Source organism: Haplochromis burtoni, unplaced genomic scaffold, assembly GCF_018398535.1.
Source record: "Haplochromis burtoni strain Fernald_Lab_line unplaced genomic scaffold, NCSU_Asbu1 Contig_282, whole genome shotgun sequence".
Taxonomy (NCBI): Eukaryota; Metazoa; Chordata; class Actinopteri; order Cichliformes; family Cichlidae; genus Haplochromis; species Haplochromis burtoni.
In genome coordinates, this window is record NW_024582643.1 from 236400 (window position 1) to 246098 (window position 9699).

The window sequence follows — 9699 nt, forward strand, 5'->3', positions numbered from 1 at the left end:
ATGATAATAATAATAATAATAATAGTGATAAATATTAAATATATTAACAAGAGAAGCAGGAAGAAGCACGCTGTTATTTAAACTCAGCCCACACTGTTACTTCCTTTTTGTTTTCATAAATCTGTTTTTACAATGTGCTGCATTTGTTTTGTTTACATATTTATTCATGTATATTTACACATACATAGAAACATGTTCTTTCTTGCATCTATTTTTGTACCAGTCTTCCATCTGAGTCACGTTTCAGTTCATCGCTGATCACCATATAAAGCTCGAGTATCTACATAACTTGAATGTTATTTTATATTTTGTCATATATTTTTTAAGGCCTCGCTGCGCTTTGAGCCTAATGGAGCACAAACAGCAGACGGCGTGACGGAGCTGTGAGATCACTGCTGGTCATAAACGAGAGCTAGAGTCCCCGACTGCCCAGAGTTCAGCTGCAGACATCATGAGTGGATTTTGTGGATGGACCTGAAGACATCTGGCCGGGCAGCTCGTCTTCTGCAGTCCTTGAGTCTGCATGCTTACAGCAGATTAAATAGCAGGGATGAGGGCGGTGTCGGCTACTGTCAGCTCCACAGGGGTTCAGGAAGTACAGCAGGTCACCTACTCGTTGGAAGGTTGGTGGTTCAATCCCCGTCTACTCCAGTCTGCATGCCTAATATCGTTGGGCAAGAAACTTAGCCGAAGCACTTGGATAGAAAAAAAAGTGCTTGTGTGATTGAGGCGAGTTGTATAAAGTGCTACAAAAGAACGATTCCTCTTTGGGACCTAAAGACCAGGATAAACTCCATCTAAGGCAAAGCGCATGATTGGTCCAGCACCACCATGCTGCTTGGTGCAGGAGGATCTCCTGCTGCTATCAGCGGGTCCTCTGTGGCAGCAACGCATAGTTGGCTCTGCACTCAACTTCTGCAGATTTGGATTTTGGACTTTGTTTCTTCTTCTTCTTTTCTTTCTTTAAAATCAGGTGCACCTGAAATGTTGCCATCCTTTGGTTTTCAATCATTCTGTGCTCGAGGCTCACCTGAGAGGCCCTGAATCCTCACTGTGTTCATCAGGGCGGTGTTGTGCCACCAATGAGCCAACAGCAGCACACAGTATCACATGAATGATAATCTCTATCCTCTGTGGGCGTATCTGGGAAAGATCAGCCAGAAGTGCAAAGCAGTCACGATCTGTTAGAGACAAACAGCAAACATCCGCCGCTTCGTGCGCTCAGCGTGCGCAGAGGTGACCTTCCTCTGAGGGAGGGACGACCTCATTGAGGCCATCTCCATCTGACAGCGTTGAAGGTTACGCCTCCCGTCTCAAACGCGCTCCTCTGCCCCGTGGTTTCTCCTCCTTCACCCGTCACAGCCCAACATGCTCTCAGCTCTTTATTATTAATGCTCCTCATTAATAAACAGCCATCATGAGCGGTTGCACCACGTCAGCTGCTGCACACGTACGAATAAATAAACGATGTACTGTAGTCTGGAAAGACAAACAGCCTTTGAGTGCATCAAAGCAGGTGGAGCCGCTGCAGGCGATTCTGACTAACCTTAATCTGCCTCTGAAGACATCACAGACGTCACTTCATCTTTTTGCCTCAGAGCAAATAGAAGGAGACCGACCGGTCGTAGCCGGAGGGCTTCCATTCCCCAAACCTGTCAAAAGGCATTTTCCTAAATTAGAACAATACTATTATTAATTTACAGAGCTGGATCTGCCGTACTCCTGAGGGTTTCGCTTAAAAGGTTGTTAATATGAAACAAAAGCTCTTCTGTCGTCTGCATCCACCAAACATTCGACCACAAGGCAGGATTATTTTTTGTGGCTAAACACAAATCAGCCACGACTACTGGAGCTCATAGCACCAGGTGCTGTTTCACTACCTGCTCGGGGTTCCAAGTGAGCCGAGGGGATCCCGAAATGTGACGCCAACAGACTGAAGGTCACCGATTGGCTGTAAGTGGCGCCACTTGAAGAGTCCTTCGAGCATCTCATTCATGAAAACCAAAAGGGCCATTTTTGGGACACCTGGGAATCTCATGAAAAGCCACAGACATAGCAGCAGGGGCATCGTCGCCTCCACGTCCACTTTTGTTGTAGCGTTTGTGTCACATAATTACATCACGGGATGCTCAGCCCTGTTGCCATAACGACGAGTACCATTAGGTGGTACGCGATTTTAATGGCAAACCAGTCGAATCAAGTTGAGCCGTGGCGAGTGGATACTTATGGAAAAGGGAGACAAACTCTTCTCTTCAATCCGCTCCTGCTGTGTAAGTATGCTTTCATCGTCAGGCTCTCTGTGGGCCCCACAGTGAGGACATCTATGGGCTCACTGACTATAACCTTCTGCTGCGTTGTCCCAGCTTGGACTTTCCATTGTTACCCAAATAACAAGCAGTGGGCGACCAAGAACATTAAAGCTCTCCTCAATGGCAAGAAGAGGCTTTCAGAGCGGGCCACCGAGAGGAGGTGAGAACGGTTCAGGGGTCACTGAGGGGCAAGATCAGGGAGGCTAAGGACAGTTACAGGAGGAAGCTGGAGTGGAAACTTCAGCAGAGCAGCATGAGAGAGGAGTGGATGAAGACCATCACTGGATTCATGCCAACCAGCAGCAGAGGAGCTGTGGGCGGTGAGGACAGAGCTGAAGAGTTTTTCAGGTAATGCTCACCCTTCCTGCAGCCCTACCTGTAATCAGCCTTCAGTCCACAGCCACTCCACTCTCTCCCTCTCCCTCTCCACATGGCACCGTCGCCTCCCGTGAAAGTCCAAACAGAGGGTCCCAGTGCTGTGGAGGATGTCACGCCTCGTTCCTGTAGCAAAGACGCCATGTCCCAGTGGCCCCCAGGATTACAGGCCTGTGGCACTGACTCGCCACGTCACGAAGACCCTGGAAAGACTCATCGTCTACCTGCTCGACCGTGTGACAGCGATGCAGGTGGATCCTCTCTGATGCCTGATGGAGAGACCAGAATATGTGTATCTTCAACATTGTGTGTCCAGTTTTGTGTAACTACTGGGATGTTTATATGTTTTGTATTATTTCATTGATGCTTTAATTTGGCGGTTACTGTTCTTACTGTCCTGCAGCGATCACATCATTTCCTCTGGGATTAATAAAGTATTTTGATTCTGACATTAACTGATAATAAGATACATTCTTCACTGCATCTTTTAAAAGCAAAGAAGTACGAGCGTGTGTCCTGGTATCTTTGAGCCTCTTTGGTTGGTCTACCTGTGACGGTGGTTTAAGCGACTGCTCCGTCCATGCTGACCTGTCCCACAGAAGGCCCGATCAGGCAGCTCCGGGTGGCGAGAAGAATTAACCACAGCGAGCTGCTTAGGAAGAGGACTCTTTCACAGATGTGCTTTCTGTATATGATAATCCACTTTTGCAGCTAAGCAGGATATATTTATTATAAAGGGGTCAGTGTATATTTTTACTGTGGAAATCATCCTGTGTGGAGAGCAGGACTCACCAAGAAGGAACGCAGGACTGTGATTTATGGGTAATGAGCAAAGAGCCTGTCTGGGTCACAGAGCACATGACCCACAGTAACTGTGGTCTCACTGGTTTGTTAGCAGCACCAGGAGCTCTGAGATAGATCTGAGGCAGTGGATGAGTTATTCTCAGACAAAGACACCAGATATTCATTTGTACTGGATGATTTTGCATCTGTCCGGCAATTCTGCCATTTGGATTTCAGTTCCTAAGAATTATCTCTAACAAACATATTAATTCAAACAACAATTTAAAATATGGTTTCTTACAAAGTCAGCAAAGATGATTCCTCACGCCCCAGGAAAGATCTTTCTCCAGGACTAACTGGACAACATGAAAACACAATTTCATGACTTTGAGCTGCCTCTGTTTTCTTCTTCTACGCATGCTGGCAGCCTTTGGATATCTTGTTGCATGCATGGGCATCTTTACCTGTCTGGTAAATCGATTTGTTGATCAATTATTAAGTCATGTACTAACAGAGACTTGGAGGAGAGAGACCTAATGTTTAATAATCCACATTTCACTGTTTTACTCTTTGGTTCAGATGTGGATACTGTATTGTTCTTTCTTTGTATTTGTTTATGTTTAAGTTGTTTGTTGCTGGTTTTTAGTTTGTTTTTTGTCTGTTTGGGAGCTGACACAGTCTCTATGGAGATGGGTTTTTGGGGGGTAGCAGGAGGAGAGAAGCTGCAGAGAGGCGTGTAAGACTGCAACTCTGCTTCCTGGTCCCAACTCTGGATAGTCATATTTTGGGGGGTTTAATAAATTTGTCCATATTTCTAGAAATGAGAGCTGCTCCATCCAAAGTGGGATGGATGCCGTCTCTCCTAACAAGACCAGGTTTCCTCCAGAAGGTTTGCCAATTATCTATGAAGCCCACATCGTTTCTGGGACACCACTCAGACAGCCAGCAGTTTAAGGAGAACATGCGGCTAAACATGTGGTTGTGATTTCTCAGAGATGCTATTCTGATTGTGCATCTGGTTCATTTTGCCTGTTGCATTTAACCAGACACTGCTGGAGCTAAGCTAAGGTACTCAGTGATGAGCTATTCATTTTCACATCACACTCTAAGCTTCCTACATCTCACATGTTGGTGAGAGGAAACTTATATTAAGATGGTAAATCACAGGCTGCTTGTTTATTTGCTAGCTTCATTTCCACACGAGCTACTGATGGTAACTGATCCCAGTGCAGTGAAAGCAAAACTAGTGGCAGCTTGTCAGCAGCTCTGGTCAGAAACCAAACGAGCAAACAGCCAGAAAGGTCTGCTGTCAAACTCAAGCCTCTGTTACCAGAACAGGGACACACCCACGAGTCCATCAGCAAGTTGATATTATTATTATTGATTTATAAAGAGTGTCAGTTAATTTTGATTCCCTGGGAGTCAAATAATAGGGATTTGTTAAAAAGCTGCTGGTGCATCTCAGTGATGGGCTCCTGGCTGTCAGCTGTGCAACAACCTGACTTCTGCACACCTGATGGTCCCAACCTCATTAAGAGGACAAAATCCCACAAATGACCTCTGACAGGCTCACCTGTGAAGTGAAACCATCGCAGGTGACGACATCATGAAGCTCACTGAGCGTCTGCAGCGCTGTCAACAAAGCAAAGACATATTTAGTTATTTATCATTTTTTCTTTGCTACATAGTTCCATGTGTTGTTTGTTGTTTCATATATGATGTCTTCAGTTTAGAAAGTAGTAAATATAAATATATATGTATATGGAGTTTATATACATTTTTAACCCAAACTGCAATCTTGACCTAAAACTACGCAGGTAATTTATTTTTTATGTACCTAAAGAACGCAGACAGTGATAAACCACATCCAGCCCGGTGTGCAGACTTTACATGCATGTGAAAAAGCACAGACACGTTTCTATTAAGGTACTGACACCAGCCAACACCCTGTGTGTGATGGTGAGACGTGGGATCTGAAAACACTGGATTATTTGACACCCCGGGATGAGAACATGTTCTGACCTTGCTGTAGATGTAAGTAAACATTTAAATAACCAAGACATTTGTTTGTACCCAGAGACAATGAAAAAACAGAACCCTCAGCGATAGATCAGAGGAGAAATACAATGCTTTCATTCCTCTGGTAGGACAGAAGGAGTCCAAATTAAAACCAAGAATATTTATCGTTTAAAACTGTCCTCGTGCATCATCGGCCCTCTGCAGAGTGAGAGAGTCTTTAAAGTGAGAAAACTGACGGCAAAGCAGCTTTTGGAAAAGCACTGCAGACTCCAAACACACGAGACAGGCTGATTACAGTTAAAAACAATTAATTAAAAAAAAGTTCAGCTCGTTGACCTTTTACCCTTTGTGGTCTGAACAGTGACCCTAAATCTGCAGCTATCGACCGGTCGGAGCCCGTCCTTGTGGGGACAGATTTGTAACCCGCACAGGTCAATAAATTAACTTCTGTTTTATTGATATCAGGTCAAACTATCACATCATTCATCTCAGGATGCTTTATATTATTAAGGTTAAAACTTTAGCCCTGCCCCCACGCGCCCCCTGAGTGTGCACATCTTTAATAAATAAAGTGAGTGAATGAATTGGTGGAGCTGAATCGATTGTTTCAGGAGAAGGCTGATGGCTGATGGTCAGGATGGACGAGCAGAATCAATACTGCGGCAGATTTCCCCAGAGAAATGTTTGTGGGAACGCAAACATTTCTATTCTATTACATCCCTGAGCTGTCGTCCTCCACCTCGGCCTCACAAACACAAACAAAGTGGATTCAGACTTCGCAGACTGAACTGACCGGTAAAGGCTGAGTCCAAAGTTGGGTTCAATCAAACAATCGTGGTGTTCAGACTGATTCCAAACAGAAGCTGCTCCCTACATCAGGTCAGGCTCATGAAACATCCATCCATTCGCTTCCACTTATCCTTTTCAGGGTCACGGGGGGGGGGGCTGGAGCCCACCCCAGTGATCCAAGGGCAAGAGGCGGGGTACACGGGGGGTAAGGGGGACAGGACAGGTCGCCAGTCTGTTGCAGGGCTAACACACAGGAACAGACAACCATTCGCGCTCACATTCACTCCCACATAGCGTATCCACACAAACAGCATTTCACTGGACGGTGAAAACTCAAAGAAATAAAGTAAATAAATACATAAAGCTCCAGAGAACTCAACTGGGGCCAAGACTGCTGCAGAACAGGGGAGCAAACAGTTATAGGTGCAGCCAGTGAGGGTGGAGTTTGTTCTTCCTCTACACTTGGCTGCAGTACTGCCACCTGCTGTGCTGGAGGATGGATGGTGTAACGGTCTTTTGCATTTTATGTTTGTTGAGCTGTATGTCCAGATTTTGCTCTTTTGCACCCTCTGGTGGTGAAGTATAGAGGGTTCAGTTGTTTGCAGTTTGGGTCTCCACCAGCCACTTTGTGGTAGCCAGTGTTGGGGAGTAACAGAGTACATGTACCACCGTTACGTATTTAAAATGCAAAATATGAGTAACTGTATTCCGTTACAGTTACCGTTTAAAAAGGTGGTACTCAGAATACAGTTACTCTGTTGAAATAAAGGGATTACACTGCGGTACTTTCCTGTTTCATATGTTAGGCTATGCCCTCTCTAGTTTTAGCTTCCACGCTGGTGGAAACTAGAGATGGCACGATACCACTTTTTTTATGTCTGATACCGATACCAATATCATAAATTTGGATATCTGCCGATACCGATATAAATCCGATATAGCGTATTTTAAAATTAATAAAATGGTTTTTTAAATATCTTGCTGCATTTTGTATGAGTTCATACTCAAGTTTAACAAACTAAACTAAAGTTATTCTGTTATACCTGTATGCAAAAACACACTGCACCCAAAATATTTCAGAGATCAGCAAAACTGATCAATCTAATAAACTTAAACCTGCAGCATCCTCCCTGTTCTGGTGTTTTAAAGAGCACTGTTACGTCCCCTGGCTAGTCTAGGGGGTTGAAGGGACGCACATAAATGTGGATAGAGAAGGAGGAGCCAAGATGGTAAATTTAAAAGGTTTATTTAATACTGGTGATGGGACGTGGGTTCAGACCGAGGTGTAACGTCAGGGAGAGCCAAGGCCAACATAACAAACAAAACATCCCTGACGTAGAAATAAAAGAAACTTACCTAACTCCAAAGAAACAAAATATACAACCTATAACCATAACCTACCTAACAACACATAAACAGGAGAAAACAGGGTGTCAAAACAAAAGGCAGCTCTCCCCTACAAGCAATCTGAACATGAAACAATAATGCTCACACAAAATACAAAGGCATGCAAGCCTGCACAAGTATGGCAACCAAAATGGCCGGAGGGCCCAGAATCACAGCTCCACAGGCCTTAAATAGTGCTCTGCTGATTACCAATCAGCCGGACTCTGCACAGCATCCAATCAGGACAGAGGAGGTGGAACCTGGACAAAACAAAGGGTTAATAGGGAGAAGAGACATACTCCTGGGGGATGTAACAAGCACTTAGTGGAAATATTAAGCAAACTAAATAATAGGGCCGCCAACTCCGGACAAAAAAAACTAGGGAACCACCCCCACCCTCTGCCTCATAATGCTTAATTGACGTAATCAACTTAAATTTAATACACATGAAAAAAAAATGCACAGAGATCAATAATTTTTCTACAATAATTCAATAGATTCAACATCTTTCTTCAACAGAACTGCAGACTGCACAGATGGTGTCATGATCAGGCTGTGTGGCAGGCAGGAAATAAGACCCAAACGCAAACTCACTGGAGACAGGACTGAACTCAAAATGGCAAAAACTCTACAAAATCTAAACTGGGAAGACTCTAACAAAACACACAGGGAGCTACAGGTAGAAACACACAGCATGAGGGAGACGCAGACAGAAATACACAGAGGGGTAACGAGGGAAGTGGGAACACAGCTGACACAGATAACCATAACGAGACAGGCAGGAGTAACACAACATGACGCATACTGACGAGAGACTGTCAAAGTAAAACAGGAAGTACACGGAGGTTCAGACAGGAGGAGAGAGAGCACGGGGAGAACATGGAATAAAACACAAGGAGAGACGAGGGCTCACAGATACACAGGAGGTAACCAAATAAGGAACATCTTAACTAAATAACCTAGGAACCATTATTACAGAGAGACATTTAAACAGGATACTGAGAGCCAAGTCGCTTTACAGACGTACGTACGACCTGGACGCCGTGATTTTATTGTCAACCAACTGCAAGGGCCTGAAGGATCACGGTTATCGGTGCGGTGGTCATTTCGTGCCCACGAAATAGTATTTTGTGGCCACAATTTATTTATTTTTTGGACCAAGTCATCCGAGGGGCTCCGTATCAACCACACCGCTGACAGGTCTCTCACGCCACAGCCGCCGTGCTAAGGTTATGAGCTGAGTTACGCCATGTCGTAGTTTTGTGAGGTGCTTTTGTGATATGTAATGGATCGAATTACAGTTTTTATTTCTCACCGATATCAGTATCGGACCGATACCGATACTGATATCGGATCGGTCCATCTCTGGTGGAAACCCAAACAAAACACGCATTAAGAGGCTCTAATGTCTGTGTCTCTATGTTGCAGCCCATGTCATCTCTACTTGCTGCCCGTATAATGACGTGAAGAAATATTTTTAAAAATTATTTGTTACAAGCATCGCCCTAAAGCATGCAGCCTGATGGGCTGTACCCGTGATGTGTCTGTGAGCGAGGAGGGAGAAAAAGGAAAAGTAGGAGCTGTGACCGAGCAGAAACGGGAGCTAGAAGCATGTAAATATAATAATAATAGTTTCTGTACGAGATCGCTGCAAAAAGTGCAGCCTTACCTAATGTCCACCTACTGTTACTCATTTATATTAAGATTTAAACATCTGGTTGGTGTTGGTGTGGAGAGTAACCTGCAGTAATAGTAATAAATCACATTCATGTAGTTGTAAACAGCATGATAATATATTAAGTAATCCAAAGTATTCAGAATAGTTACTCTCGTTGAGTAAAGTAATGGAATACGTTACAGAATACATTTTGGGGCATGTAATCTGTAATCTGTAGTGAAATACATGTTACAAGCATGCTGCAGCTCGCGGGCAGCGTCACACATGGAGAAAACATCGCTCAAAGAGAGATAAGTGAGAAGAAGGCCATCATGCATGTCAGCTCACGAGCTTTGTGTATTTGAAATGTTGTTTTTCTGT